Raw genomic sequence first — 16350 nt, forward strand, 5'->3', positions numbered from 1 at the left:
TCTCGCTTGGTCCCTTTGGGTCTCGAGCCGAGCCTCGGGGAAATTTCGTCCGTCGTCTGCCACCTGACACACATTCCCCGCTATCACGAGCAACAAAAACAAATCAATATCCTCTCCTGAAGTCCGCCCGCGGACACTTATCCGCCCGCTAACCACCAACCACCCCCGCGAACCCCCTCCGCCGAGATTATTTTCCCTGACGACTTTCCAACCCCCGGAAACCACCCCCTTATTTCGCTCGTTTCTTGGTTTGCAGACCTCGCCACACTGGGCCGCAATCGGCAACTGTTGGACGAAATATCTGTCTCTGTTAATTGACAACATAATGTCAATAAATTGACTTGTTTTTTACGGAATTGGCTAGTCGAAATTTCATATAGGAAGGTTAAATGAATTGAAAGTTATCGATACATTATTTACTCGTATCAAAATTACCGGATAAAGAAGAAACATTCCAGTTTGTTTCTACTTCTCACAATTAATGCAGAGAATTTTTATTTTGCATACAGATCCGCAATCTAGTCGTTGTACAACTTTTTCCCCAAGGCTCTTGGTTGTCGATCCTGTACGTCATTGTTCAACTCTTGTTCATAAAATTGTAATAATCGAATAAGCAATTTTCACGGAAGACTTGGTTATTGATCTTGTACAACTCTTGTTCATGAAATTATAATAATCGAGTAAGCAATTTTCAGGGAAGACTCTTGGTTGTCGATCTTGTACGTCTTTGTACAACTCTTGTTCATGAAATTGTAATAATCGTGTAAGCAATTTTCATGGAAGACTCAGGATCATGTCCGAATATTTACGACCGCTATTGTGCCATTTTATATTATCCTGAAGCCTATCAGTGGTTTTCCGGTAGATAAAGTGTCGACACAGCAGCGCGGCAACGGACACGACGTGCGTCACAGGGAAGGTTTTTGTTCCCTTTTCCAACGGGCCGTTCCTCGTCGACGGAACCCTCCCTCCCGACGACGACGACGACGTCGACGTCGACGACGTTCTCTCTCTCCCGCTTCTTTTTCTCTATTATTTCGCGCATCGGCGACCACTTCGCCGGCTTTGATTCCTCTTATTGTCCCCGGCTGGCGGCTCGTTAGCCCGATCGATCAACGAACGTTAACGAGAACCACGGGACACGCGGATACCGTCATCCACCGTGTCCTCGGACCAACAGTTCACGAAGAGTTTCGATTATCGAGCTCTGCGGAAAGGAAACGGCCCGAGCTCCTGTCCACTTCCGGTTCCGCGGTCGGCAGGCACGAAGAATGTAGGCGAATCTTTACGGAGCATTGTGCGATCGTGATGACTGTAAGCTGAGAAATATTGTGAAATGATTTTCTGAAAGGTTCTTCGTATCAGTGCCTTGGTATGTGTACATAGTGTACATATCTTAAAGTCGGGGCCGAAATATTGCTTATACCGTGTAAAGCACTCTTTTGTCTGTTGATGTTCGGAACGTATGTAGAAAAAGTATTATAAATTTTTTGTTGATAATGACGTTTTGAGTATTATCAGGTTTCTTCGATTTTTTCTAAGATAATTAAAAGAGAAAACACTTGTTCATTGTCCGTTGAAAGAAAGGCCTAAGTGGCCCCAGTGTTTAAGGATGTTCTGGAGGTACAATGGGAGACAAAAGTACAAGAAATTCGAAATCCATCAATGTATTGGCAATGAAAGCCATTCATGAGTATATTTTGCATACTTTTGTATACTTTTTTTTACACTGTTGTCACGTTTCCATGCTAGTGAGATGACAACACGATAAATTTGACGTTTTGTAACAGTTTATAATTTTCTGCTCTGTAACTGTTTAGTGAATGAATATATATAAAAAAAACTGGAGTTTCTAGTTGCGTTTTTTCAAGGTTTAAATGGGATTCGAAGTAGAATTTTATGAATTGTCCATAAGAAGACGTGTTAAAATGTGCAAACTTTAAGTTGCTATGATTCCTGAACGGTACAGTGAATCGAACCCGAACTTTGGTAATTGCATTAATTTAGTAAGAATTATATCTTGTCAAATTTCCAAAAATTTTGTTGCGTTTTTATATACCTCCAGAACATCCTTAAGAATTGACGCAGACAAATTTTTGATTTTGCATAAAGATTCGCAGACTGTTTATTACAAATGCAGAAAATCAGTCGACTAATGACCATAAATAAACTGCAGATTTTCATGCAGGCTACAAATTATCCAAGTCGATCCGAAGAGATGGGAGTTCAATTTGAAATGTATTTTTTCCTTCAATAAGTTCAACGAGTCGGAAATAATGTAGCATGTTCTTGTAATGTCTTTACGGTTTCGTTTTTCACTCCTCGCGATTTCTGCTGTAAACACACAAAGATCCGCAGTCTAACGATCGCGAATTTATATGTAGTGGCGCCTACCTGAGGGGAATCGCTCGGGTGGTCAAACAAAATTTCGCACACCCTATGCAGATACTGTATTCAGGTGAAAGGGAGGTCCAGTTTCTTTTGCCTCGGCGTGGGCCGTTGAAAAGAATCGAGGGATACGGTCCGAACGGGCGCCTCACTTCGAGCGTAATTAACGAGAACCAGTCGTTCAAAGTGCATCGAACGCTCTCTCGCCAGGGTCCCGAAAAGTTATCCGACTTTCGAGCTTCCGAATTAATTAGAGCACGAATAGTAATTGCGTTCCACAGAGTTTTCGCCGGGGGAACGATCTTCGGGTTTCAACTGTGAAACCGGAATGTCTGTGCGCTCTTTCTCTCTCTCTCTCTCTCTCTCATCTCCCGTTTCCTTCGAATCAGTTGCAGAAGAAGGAAATCAACCAAACAACACTCAAGAACGTTTTCTGTTATAGCGCGTCGGGCCTAGTAATTATTCCACGCTTATTACAGACCTGACAGTGGCCTCTGTTCAAACTACTTCCGCTTTTAGACAGGCGTCTAGAGGGATGCATCGGATTCTAGAGCTGTTTGAGACTCTCGTACACAATGTTTAATCCAAAGATTTTGTTAAAAGGTTCTTCTTTACAGTGTGATTTAAAACAGTGAAGACATTAGAAGAGTTTATAACTATTTTCAACCTATTAATACTAATAAGGGAAGGACCCCAAGTGTCCGACTTCGATTTTGATAATTTTGTGTGAGCTAATGGTATATGGATCCCTAATTATGTATACAAAATATTAGGTGTAGTTACTCAATAGTTTTAAAGATATAAACAATTAAAGTTTAGAAGTTCCATTAGCCGTGTAAGCAGGTCGCGTGATTCACAGGTATGAATCTTTAATTGTTTATATCTTTCAAACTATTGAGTAACTACACCTAATATTTTGCATACATAATTAGGGATCCATATATACCATCATCATCATCACACAAAAGATTATCAAAATCGAAGTTGGACACTTGGGGTCCTTCCCTTGTAAGCTTACCACCACCAGTCCAACTGACTAGTTCCAGATTTTTTATTTTACAATTATTGAAATGATTGTATAGATATCTTCAGTAGAGCACGTATATTACATGTATGTACAATAGGAGCCCCACAAAGTCTAAATAAAAAAAATCAATTTCAATTTTACTGCAGTCTGTTGCAATTCAGGTAGAACATGTTTTGCATGAAGACCTTAGTGATAAGCAAATTACAAGATGGTAGATGATGATGATGGTAACGAACAAGTTAAAGTAAAGCATCTTCCACCTCTCGTTCCCGAAAATGCAGGGAACCACAGAAAAAAATCGTCCAATCAGTCGTCGCCGCGTCGGCCGAAAAAGCTGAAAAGCGATCGGTACGATCCACGGCGGCGTTTCTCAAGAAGTTTCCGTGATTCCTCTCGGAATAAGACTTTCGACCGGTTGGGTCTCAAGTCGAGGGGCAATCACCGCTTACACCTATCTGGGAAAAAGGACCTCTCGAGTCCTGATGTCGGGAGCGAGGAGGATCGGGAGAGCGTCGCTTTTTAAGCGACTGGTTATCGTCGCCCGCTTCTTCTTTCGCCATTCTCTCTCTCGCTCCCTCTTTTTCTCTCTTTCTCCCGCGTCTGAAAACCCTTTAGAGGACGGACGCTTAAAAGCCTCGGGTACGAAAATTGCCGGCTGACCTAAATAACGATCACCACTTCATTCATCGCGCCGCGGAAAAACGCCTGCCAACACACGCAGCCACCGAAGGCGGCTTTCCCTCTCCGTCGACGAAATAATTAGCCCAGGACCACTATCGGCCACGAATATCCTGCGTATCGAATCGATAACCCAGACCACCGGCTACAGACTTGTTTACCACCGCCACCGAATCACCGACGCCAATCCTGAGGGATCCTCGGAGATTCTTGCGCTCCGATCTATCCCGGAGACGGGCCGTCTGACTCTCGACCGACTTGTTCTACTGTGAGACTACCTCGAGAATACGGCGGAACTACATTCGACTGTGTTTTGAGAACGAGTTAAATGATGGATCGAGACGATTTATCTTCAGCTTAGATTCTATTGGATCTAGTCTGATCGATCGAGATTTTTAATGCAGAATCGTTGTTTATTTCACTACTCGTTCCGTGGAGACTGTCAGCCTAGATTTTATATTGGGTTGAAATCAGAGGCGGACATTATTTGGCGAAACAAATATTTCAAATACTATTTAATATTTTAGATTTTATTTCGCCTAAAGAAGATAGTATTTTAAATAAGATATACAATATCGAAAATAATATATTTCTATATTTTAACAATCTCTGAAACACAAAATAAAGTATTTCTATTTCAACAATTTGATCCAGAAAATAAAATCTTTCTATTTTAACAATCTGAAATATAAAATAAAAAATTTTACTTTTCGCATTGTTACAATACTCTGCGAAATCGCATAAACATATCCGGTTTATGTCTGTCTTATCGTTAAGAAACGATTTACACTCATAAATGTACTGAATCCGAATCATTATTTTCAGCAATAATATTTAAAATTAAAATGAAAAATAAAGACAAAATACAAATATTTGCACAATATATTCTTCAATTAAAATACTATTTTCAAAAATTACTGCCTCAAATAAATTATTTTATTTCCAAATGTTACTACATCAAATAAAATATTTTATTTTCAAAAAAAGTTGTACGCATACTTCAAAATAATATTATTTAATTTTCCCCAGCTCTGGTTGAAATGAAAATTCGCGACGTTGTTAAATCAAAATTAATTTAAGTGAAAAATCAAATTGACACTATACCTATCACCACCGGTCGAATGAGCGATTCCAGATTTTTTATTTCACAATTATTGAAATTATAATTATGATTTCGTGGTAAATGATTACAACATGTATCGGCTACTTTTAAAGCGTTAAATCATATCGGATTTAAGAAATAGTATTTATGCCTGCGGATTTATTCACCTTTTTAGAAAGAGCCAATTTCTATATATGATCCCTGTGACTTGCTAAAAGAATTTTTTATTTCGCATAAAGATCCCATAGTCTAATCGTAACACCTTAATTTGCAATTCGTTGACGGAATATGTTGATCACAGTGCTGCGTTCTTCGGTCAATAACTTTTGCTAGAGAGTTCTGTTTGTTTATTACAAATCAGACGTTTCGTGTGCAACAACCTGATACAAACAATCTCTCCCGAACAACAAAACAAACTCGAAACATCGAAGATCGGACGCACACGTTAGATACCCACACCTCGCGTGATAAAGTCACTTCGAAACTCTGCTGGAGAGAAAGCTCGGAAGAGAAAGGGTAGAGAGAGAGAGCGCGATAGCGAAAGAGGCACCGTTAATTATTCGCTCGCGATAGTTCGTGTCTGACCTAGAGATTTAGATCAACCAAGGTTATCTCGTTCCGGCAGCAAGGATCAGCCGCATGCACAGCTGTGAAATCGACCAACATCTTGTCCTTGACGGACCTTAGAAAATGCTTCAACCCCGCGACACATTCCTCTTTCACACTTACCGTCAGCCGAACGATCCTCCCAACAGGGAGCGACGGACAGTCGTCATCGACCGATCATCTGGTACCACTTGCGACAACTCTCTCACGTGTCTTGTAGATTTTAGATCCTTCGTTCAAGAGATATTCTGATTTCTCAAAAAATCGATTTCTTCTGTATTTTGTGAATAATCAAGATTCTTCATTTCTTTTCGTTTCGTTTCGACCATAACTACATTCATACTGGTTAATAAGCGACTTCAGTTGTTTGGTTCGTGTTTCTCAGAACATACTTTACAGAAAACATATATAACTCGTGTAATTTTTAGTATTTTTGCTTGAAAAAAATCACACGTGTAGTTCAAACACCAATCAAGATGTACGCAAAATCTCAAAACGAAAGATGCAATAGTTGTTCTGAAAAAAATTCCGAAAACTAGAATTCCCCCTAAATCGAGAACCCTGTGTAGATCCCCTAAGGGCGCGTTTATGTCCGAGGTGACGCGTCATAACAGCGTGTGGCGTGGAAATTATACTGTACTGACACATTGTATGCGAGATCTCGATGATAGGATTCCGAAAGATCGCTGTAATTAATTGTACACTCGATCTTTTCTAGTTAAATGGTTGCTGCTCATCAGAAGCCATTGATCTAGGTCAGAATCCATTCATCTACGTCTAAAGCAATGGTAAAAGATAGGTCGCAACATGAATCGGTCCTATTCGATATCTCTTTTAATTTATGAATGAGGTACAGAATTATGTTCGATCAATTGAATCCTTAGAATCCTCCAAATTAGAACGTTCTTGTGCTTTGAACAGAACGAATTCATGTTGCAATTTAATTCTACTATCTAATACAAGTAAGGATCGTTTTCAATTAACAATTCAGGTACAATGTGTCGGTACAAATGAAATATTGATGCGAAAATATTGTTTCACAATGGAAGTGTCTACAAAATGAATGATTGATAAGAGAATAGCGTGTCCCGTCTTGAATTTCTTGTACTAGAACTAGGTTAATAGTCTTTTTATTAAGGCAGCGTGAGAGTTATTAATTAGGAAAGCGTGGGAACCGTGACGTGCTAGATTTTATCAATAAATAAATACAAATTAATATTAGCTTAATGGGATCCCTGTATATTGGAGCGGAAACGCTTATGCCGGATGATCAAGGATCATCGAGAGCAAAGCGTTACATTTCTTAGCTTTCAACGCTGTTTTAGTAATTGATTCGTACCGATGGATATAGAGAAATTAACGCGTTGAATGTCGAATATCGAGCCCTGAAATTCCCACAAAGTCCGAGTAATTTAATTAATCAAAGCGAAACTAGAAGATTAAAGTTTGCCGTAGTGGATGTTGCTTTAATGCTACTTTTGCGTTCGAAATTTCCCAATAAAAATCGGTCCTCTTATAAACAAAACAAGAAAAAACATCCCTTTTCAACTGTCGTCGCTTCGATCGACACCCTTATAAAATTTCCAATTATAACTTCAATTTAAATGCTCTTTAGGTGCTGTGCTTTAACGCTACTTTCGCGTTCGAAATTTCCCCATATAAATATCAGCCCTTAAGACAGGAAAAACTATTTTTAAGCACCTTCTACCGACGCTCTTATAATTTCTACTATAACATAAATGCACGTCGAGTACGTTCTAATACGGCTTTAATAAATAAATGAAAAGTACTATCATAACTGCGCGATAAACACAATAAACAAAGATTGTTTCGAACAGCACTAATCAACGCTCTCGTAGTTTCTAACACAGCTCCAATATGAACGCACCCTGGGTACGTTTAATGGATGAATGCGAAGTACTATTACGACTGCTTCGTTATAAACACAATAAACAAAGATAGTTTTCGAACAGCTTGGATCGACAGCTCCAACGTATAACCGTACGCTAAAGTGTACGCCAAGTATTACTTCTCCTTCGCTATCATCTCCGTTCACATAATTGACTCAAAACCTCATTGAAGATGGGCACAGAATATAGAAACGGCCCTGTTAACAATTAGACAATGTCCCTTTATTCCTGCTCCGTTATAAGCTCAACGAACAATGATACCTTTCAGGCTGACATTAATATACAAACAGAAACCCTTAACTTTAGCAACCTCAACAAACAAATGAGTCTACACTGAAATTTCTGCGCCCACGCAAACACAACAAACAAACAGCTACTTTGAAACCTCTCTAATCAACCCACCCCCAAGTTTCGTGTCACAACCACAATCATACCGAAATCCAAATCGCGTTAACAATTCCAATGAAAAAAAAAAAAAGAAAGAAATCGTTGATCTATGATAGCGGCGCGCTCGCCAATGTAAACACTTCCGCGACGAAACAATGGAACGCATCTCTAGCCGGGGTTCTCTCTGATCTCGGATCGCAAGCAATCGCACAGAGCTCGAGCACAACGGACGTACCCTAAGTCAGCCGAGGTCGGCTGGCAGGACTAATTGGTGCGAGGCGTGTGTAGCGGGTGCCAGTCCATCAGGACGATCCCACTGACTCGAACGGGGGATGGATTATGCCAGATATTAGGCGTGGAAGGTGGTCCGAGAGCTAGCTGATCCGAAAACTTGTCGACCGCGTTGGATCAAGGCAACGATCTCCTTTGTTCTAACGGCGGTTTAGGGTACTGGTCCGGGTCCCACCTGATCGAGGGGGTTCGTTCCCGGCTCATCCCTCTTGCGGACCGGTCCTCGAGGCCTCGGACGAATCGAGGGGGTTGTTTGGCAACATCGCGGTGGAACGTGGACCGACTACGCGTCGCGGTTGCCGCCACAGCACGACTGACCGGCCGGCCGAAACCACCCTCTCTCTCTCTGCTCTCCCACCCTCCCCCCCCCTGTACAGTCTCGCTCCCGCATTCCTCTTTCACTCTTGCGCGCGCTATACCCCCTTCACCGCGCGTCCCGTTTCCCCATTTTGTGCGCCCACCCTCGCCTGCCCCCGGCCTCATACCTACCTCCTCCTACCGCCTCCTCCTTCTCATCCTCATACTCCTAGTCCTCCTCTTACGTCGCCCTTCATCCTCGGCCTCCTCTTCTTCCGCTTCCTCCTCGTCCTCGGTGTAGGTCTTCCGTAGATATAGCTGCACTCCGCCGTGCATGTGCACCGCGACTTTACCACCCTAACGTCACGGTCATCTGGGGTGCTTTTTTGTCTTCGGTTGAGTGCAGTTGTTCGCCGTTTCGCGTGTCGAGAGATTGTTTTGGTTCGGGGTGGTCTTCCTTCGAGGATGTTCCGTTTGATTGGGGGAGGTGTATTGGTTCAGGGACGTGTGAGCGTTGTTTACGGTGGTTTGTTGCTGACGACAAATGTCCGTTCAATTCAGACATTCGTCTCCAACGAACACGATCCGGTTCTCTAAGAAGACTATTTCGAAAAGATTCTCTTCCTCAAAGTGCCAACATTTGCTCGGATCGCAACTGCATCTGCCGTCAAGCAAGTTTGACAACGTCTTAGGAATAAAAGGTTGGCAACAGACCCCACGAGAGGATCCTCTCTATCGACGATTTTCCGTTGTTAAACGGGAACGGTGGTGAAACGTTTGCACTGGAATCGATTCGCAGGATCCAGAGATCCAACAGGCTTCGGAGAGCCTCGCTAAACTTTGCCGGCGTTTAAGAGGGTCGTTTAAATGCAGACATCCGACGGACGTTGAAGCGACTCGACCGGGATATCCGGTCGAGTCAGGGGCGCCGACATCCGTGCGTATTGCTCTGCTCTGCTCTGTGCCGCTCGGATCCGCTCGGCCCGGGGATTTCGTTTTAATTAATACGCGCCGTCGCAGCGCTTTATGACGGAAACTATACTGCGTTTAAGGATATTATTTCCCTTGGCCGGAGTTTATCCTGGACAGAGTAAATCCTGGGGGGCACGTTTCACCCTGCGAGACGCGCGGAGAGAGACCTTGCTCACTCTCTCTCTCTCCCTCTCTGTTTCTCGCCCTCGCGTCATCGCGCACGTGCAAACGCGAGAGAATCGCCGGGAGCAATCGCAGATAGTAACCTTCTCTCTGTGTGCTCCTACTCTTCGAAAAAGAAACAGGAGACGGGAGGTATCAGAGCTAACATGCTACTGTGCTCCCACTGCTTCTGCTGCATTCGCTGCTTTTACTGATGCTTCTCCGAGACGTTTACAACATTTGCTAGCTCGTGCCAGCGAAACCCTTTCGCACTGTCAAACGGTTTGCTAGACATTCAAGGTTCTTGGAATGCAGCTCTATAGATTGCATTGTACATACGTTGCGATAGGCTCATTTAAGTTCGATAAAAAGTGCTAAATCGCACTGGGAAATTCATAAATATACGGATTTTATGCATTTGTGACAACTACGAAACAATAACATAGACTGCCGATCTTTATACAAAATAAAAATTATAAGGTGGAGTGGGGTATGTCCGCCCTAGTTTTTGCGAAGTTGGACTTTAAACTGATGTATTTTCAGTCTGGTATGTAAAAACTTAACGTTCTTGGTATCAAACTCTTGCCACAGTTATTACTGATGAATTAGTATTATGTAGGATTCTAATTTTGCTTGAAAATTATCATTTTTATTGGATATTGTACAAAGTGTTAACTAGGACGCACTTGCCCCGAAAATGGGGGCAAGTATCATATAGTTTCATAGTATTTTTTACTATTACATATACTATATTCACATTATTTTTCAGACGCAAAAGTTTATTCTTGAAAAAGATACACATCAGGATCGAAACGTATAGTTTCTAATTAATTTGCAAAATTGCTGTGTTTCATCATTGATCGAACCTGTGCGCCGAGATCATCACAATTTGATTACCAAAATTACGATCGATAATCACATTTAATTTCTAGTAAGAACAATCGACTATTCACAAATCTTGTTCGAGTAAGAATTTTTTGACGTTCGAGGTCTTGAATTAAAGCTGGAAATTGGCGCTTTATGATAGGTGCACTTAGTTTTCTTTTTTAAATCGCGAAATCCTATTGCAAAATCGATTAAATCCGACCGTCATCTCAGTAAAAATCGCCTCGTCTTTAGAGGATTCTTCGAGTCAATGTTAGAATGTATTCCCGATTGAATTCGCGAACGTTTGACGGCTTAAATTAAAGCTGGAAGTTCGCACTTTATGATAGGCGCACTTAAGTTAAAAAAGAATCGCGAAATCGCATTGGAAAATCGATGAAACCCGACCGTCGTCTTACTCGATTTTCAGAGGATTCTTCGGGTGAATTTCGAACATATTCCCATAAGAATTTCCGAACTTTCGAGCGCTTAAATTAGAGCTACATGTCTGTACCTTGTAATAAATTAATTTAGGTTCGCAGAGGAAAATTCGAGCTCGTGTCGAGAAGTCGATAACTCGCGATCAATAGGTTAGCGAATCCTCGGTCTAGTGAATCCTCAATCCCCTAGCTAGCTGCAGCTACAATAAATTAACGCGACAGCTTCCCGACGTTATCAGCACATTGTTAATACAGTAACTTGTTCTAATTTACAGAAATATTTTTTGGGATCCATTTCAATTTTGTGTGGAATTAATCATAGCCTTGTGCCCCGTTTCCTCGAAACGAAAATGAGAGACGTGAGGAATCAGAGGAAACATTCTAACTGTTGGTTCTGCTGCTTTTACTAATGCTTTTTTAGACGTTTACAATATTTGGCGGTTCGTGTAAGCGAAACCCTTCCGTAATGTCAAGCAGTTTGCTACCCTTTCAAGCTCCTTGGTCAATAGCTCTTGAATGCGACGCTTGATCTGGATTAGCTCCTTGGTCAGCAATAGTCTGACAGATTTATGGACTGTTCTTCTCCTCTGGGAGAAAGAGAGTGACGGGAATTCCCGAAACGAGTGACGCGAACAACAGCCAGCTGGCAACTATCGAAATTCGGAAACCGAAAAATACGGTTCGATCTAGATCCTTAATACTTCCGGTCCAAAACTTTTTTAATACGATTTCAATTTGATCTTGGTTATCCTAATCCTAACCGATAGTGATGACAATCTTGCAAATGATGAACGACCACAACATTTCATTTCTACACAATCGAGAAACTTATTGACAGAATATATCGATTGTAATGCTGCTTTCAAAAAAGAAAAACAATAGAAAAAGTTCTATTCGTTTGACGCTACTGTTGAAAATTTGAACACGCTAATACCATGGAACAGTTGAAATATGAAACGTAATCAATAGACTGCGGATTTTATGCATTTATTACAAACGTGGGTAGATGCAATTTAAACCAGTAGAAGGATTAAATGAATATGAGAATGTTTATGAATTATTTTCACCTCGTTAAGATTATTAAAAGTAGAATGTCCATTTTATTTGACTTGTGTTCCATACGATACGAACAATTTTTATTTTACATAATGATCCGCCGTGTAGTTCAAATATGGCAGGTTCGGATAATCGAGGCTCTGCCGTGCAATTTTTCTAGAATTTTCAGCATCACGAGTACATCTCTGCAGAGCAAAGCATCAACGACGACCGCGTTTCGGGGTCCGTCGCGTCTCGAGTTCCCGCAAACAAAATCGACGAACGTTTCCTCGGAAGAAACCAAGCGAAAGAGAACGAGAGAAAGAGAGAGGAGAGAGAGAGAGAGAGCCGACAAGAGACCGTGTAAAAGCGCTAATTGCTCTCGGCAGGCCAAGACGACGAATCGATCCGTCTGTTTGCTCGTGATCGAGCCACCGAACGTGTTCCGCCGCGCTCCGTGAATTATGACGGTGCCATAATTCACAGGTGGCCGTTACACGTGACTCGACCGTGTCGCTGGCAATGTCTGTAATATTGTTACAGCGGTAAGTTAACGGGCTGGCCAAACACGCGGCGCAGACGACAACGACGATGACGACGCCGGCCGATTAATTTGCGGAATTAATTATGATCGACGGCACGCGCGCTCAATCCCGGCAAGGTGCTCCCAAGGTAAACTCCACCGGGCTCTCTTCCTTTCGTTGAGTCTCCTCCAACTTCCGCGTAACAGACGCTTCCCCTCCGAGACTTAAATTGCCGAGGGACTACAGCTGAACACCGGTTAATTTGCCGGATATTTTGCGCCGGGAAAGTTTGCGAGAATCGAAATACAATTTTCATTGTTCTCGTTCGACCTCTCTGCAATTTTTTTCGACTCGCCAATGCAACATGCTTGTCCATCAGGTGTCGGCTTGGCAAAGAATATGGTCTCACTGAACTTTACATGCATTTATGGCAGAAATGAGTGAGTGAAACATTGGATGCTCCTTTCTTGTAATTAATGCAGAGAATTTTTATTTTGCATAAAGATCCGCAATCTGCTATTATAGAGGCCGAGTGAAATACAGTATTGTTTCCGTAACTGTCGCGGAGGTCTCTACCGTAACTGTCCACATTTTGTCCCCACCACTGGGGGAACAATCAAGCGTTGAATATGCTCGACAACCGAGCGAGGGATCGAGTATCGGCGAGACTCACGCTAACACTAATTTTTTGTTACTTCACGAGACTTTTACCATCGTCTCGTTTTTCTAATTAAAACGATACCAAACACGATACAGTAGTTCGAGCTTCGGACAATTTTTTTTCTAGAAACAGCAGCACGTGTGCTCTCCCCACCATTATTTTTCCGAGAAATTTCAGTTCCCCGAACAGCTAGCGGCAGCGTTAAATCGAGAGAAGGATCCGTGCACTTCTCTCCCCGGTTCTATTAAATTCGCATTCTCGAGGAAAAGCCAGGCGGAGTTTCGCTTTCCGCGAAGTTCGCCAATTTTTCCTCGATTCTATCGGTGGCAGCAGTTTTTCAGCGGCGCGGCAGCTGCGCTCGATATTAATCAATCGCCTCCCTCCCCTAACCCGGTTCCGCAGTTTCGCGAGTTTGTTTTAACTTAGCCGGTACTTATTCATACACGGCTCTTCCTCCTCCTTCCCGCTCGTTTTTCCCCGCGAAAAACCCTGGGCCGCGTGATTTGCGAACGATTTATCTTCCTGCCGAATACTTTGCCCGTTCTCGTCCGCACGCGAACGGGAATCAAAGAGGGCTCTCCTCTCGAAACGATGAGAATCATCTCCGAGAACGCTGAAAAGAAGTCATCGATTATACTTTGCTCGGAGATTCTATGGTTCTTGAGCGTGAATGAAGCCGTCGAATGAACGTTTAATTAAGTCCTCGTTTGTTTCGGATCGCGGCGAGCGTTTAGCCGCGGCAGGTTGATAATGAGCCTCGGAAGTGATAAACTGTGATGAAGATGAACTGAATGTTAGTGCTGTTCAATTTTGTTCGTGAGTGTTTCCAGTGAAGGGAACAAAGCAGTTTCAACATGAAATTAATTTACTATTGTAAATGATCTAATACACTGGCGCGCGAAATTAAAGGATCACTAAATTCTCCTTCAAAAATTGCCCGAGTTTAAACACTTGCACATACTTCAAAAAGGCCTAGTTCCATATACCCAATAGTTATTCTAAGAGAAATTCTTAGAAATCATTTGTTTTCACAATGGTTGCACGGGGCGAGGGTAGAAATGGAACATCGAGAAGCGGCCGAAGAGCAGAGTGTTCGTAACGAAAGCGAAACCGAGCGGAATAGTTGGCGGCCGATCCGAAAACGATCGAGATAGAGTTTTAATTCGCGGCGGGTTGTTCCGCAGGCGGAAAGGTCGATTTATCGATCCCGCCTGGCTAATATCGCGCAAAGCCGGCCGCGTTTCCGTGTTTCACGAGCCGTGCATATTGGCACGCTTCGCTCCCCTCCATGGAAGTATAGCATCGTTAATGAGTCCTCTCTCTGATGGGAATTATCAGTCGTGTAACGGCGCTGCTCGCTCCAGCTCGCGCTCGACGCCCACGCTTCGGCTTCGAGGGTTGGTCGAACACAGAGGGAGCGGGAAAGAGAGAGAGAGAGAGAGAGAGAGAGAGGGAAAGGGAGAGGGTGCAAGAGGATGTTATGTAGTTTCTGAAAGAACTTTCGGAAGAAAGCAGTAGCTGCGGGACTCGGGGGAACAGTTTGTTCTGCGTCGTGCACCCCCTCGGCGCTTCCATTAGGGTGCTCTCCAAGTTTCCAACCCCCAAGGACGAAATCCAAGGATCAAATCCTCCGAATAAAAACTATCGGCTGTAGGGCATTGCCTAATTCTCGCAACACAGACACTCCAACCTTCATTTCCCCCACTTCCCTTAAAATACACCCTCTGTCTTATAAAACCCCTCAATTTGAATAATCTGACCCTTGAGAGATGAGACGAGCAACAGTTTCTAATTTCAACGCATTATTCTACATGTTGAAGATCATGTTATACTTTAGACAGTCTCACATTAGTTATTATTATTTATATAATCTAATTTTATATAACCTAATATACAATTATATACATGATACGTATAATCCTCTATAATGTATAATCTTCTGCTTCTTAATAAGCTATTCACTAATGTTAAACGAAACAAGGGCTTGTGATTAGACTGTGGATTTTTGTGGAGACAAGATTATCTGTGTTAATCGTAAGACACGAAAAAGAAATTACAACGTTACACATACCATCAATCCGAGAACAATTCGTGAAAATTTTTGGATTCATCAACGTTCACAGTAGAATGCTCTCTCAAGCTATTAAGAAGCTATTAATCACAGCTGTGCACACGTTTATACTTAAGTAAGCAGTCAAAGGGTAAATACTGTCTGAAGAACAGAGATATGAGCTTCGCCGAGCGTTTCATGAACAGATATTCACCCCTGGAGTCTCGTAGCGGAGCCCCCATTTTCTTGTCCACGCTCCGGGCCAAGATTTAACCGCTCAAAGCCTCGGAGGATTCGTCCAGTTCCAGAGCTCCCAGCTCGCCTAACTCGACGATTCAAGCGTATCTCGGTCAATTGTCCGAGCATTAACTCGAAGAACCCCTCCGGGTTAGATGACGGCGATCTTGCCAGGGCGCGAGGACTCCCTGGGAAAAAAGAGCGTGACTCGGTGATGTCCTTAGCCCCGTCGTCGTGCACCGTGATTACGTCGGTCCGTCGATATTCTTGCATGACCTAATTTCCGATCTCTCCACCCCCACCCTACTCCCGCGATCCAACCCCTCCCAGTCGGCATCGAGACAACGGTGGATACTACTTATTGCAGAAATAATTATCCCCGGCTTTCTCTCTCTCACTCTCTGCGCCCGTCTCTCCAGGTTCTCCCGGCTCCGTCGATCTTCTATTAGCGCCCGCAGACCCGTGCAACGTTTGCTTCCAACTTCCCAGTCGCTGGGGCGTTTCGGAATCGCTGGAGGAATTGGTCAAGGTAAATAAGGAGCAGGGATGTTTGCTCCGAAAACCTTTCTCTCGTTTTAATTGCCGAGATTTTTCAACGAACCTCCCCGGAGCGTATTGTGCGATTTTCGGCCCGTGGAGCACTGCTCCGGCTCCGCCGAGAGTAAGGAGCCACGAGACCACGCCTAGTCAGGGTCTAATCAAATTTGTTTCTTTCATCT

General features: G+C 42.9%; 1 protein-coding gene across 6 annotated transcripts in view; it reads right to left on the reverse strand.

Annotated features, from left to right (window-relative positions):
* Nucleotides 1–8712, reverse strand: part of Mglur (metabotropic Glutamate Receptor) — a 59572-nt gene extending 50860 nt beyond the window's left edge. For 2 of the 6 annotated variants that reach the window (XM_076435961.1, XM_076435965.1), the window contains exon 1: nt 8334–8712. The gene's annotated coding sequence lies outside the window, so the exon portion shown is untranslated. Of the gene's footprint in view, nt 1–5924; nt 6318–8333 lie in introns of those variants that run through there. The other 4 variants (XM_076435967.1, XM_076435966.1, XM_076435971.1 and 1 more) reach the window with 3 other exon arrangements.
* Between the last annotated feature and the right edge of the window lie 7638 nt (nt 8713–16350).

Source organism: Lasioglossum baleicum, chromosome 12 (genome assembly GCF_051020765.1).
Source record: "Lasioglossum baleicum chromosome 12, iyLasBale1, whole genome shotgun sequence".
NCBI classification, from domain to species: Eukaryota; Metazoa; Arthropoda; class Insecta; order Hymenoptera; family Halictidae; genus Lasioglossum; species Lasioglossum baleicum.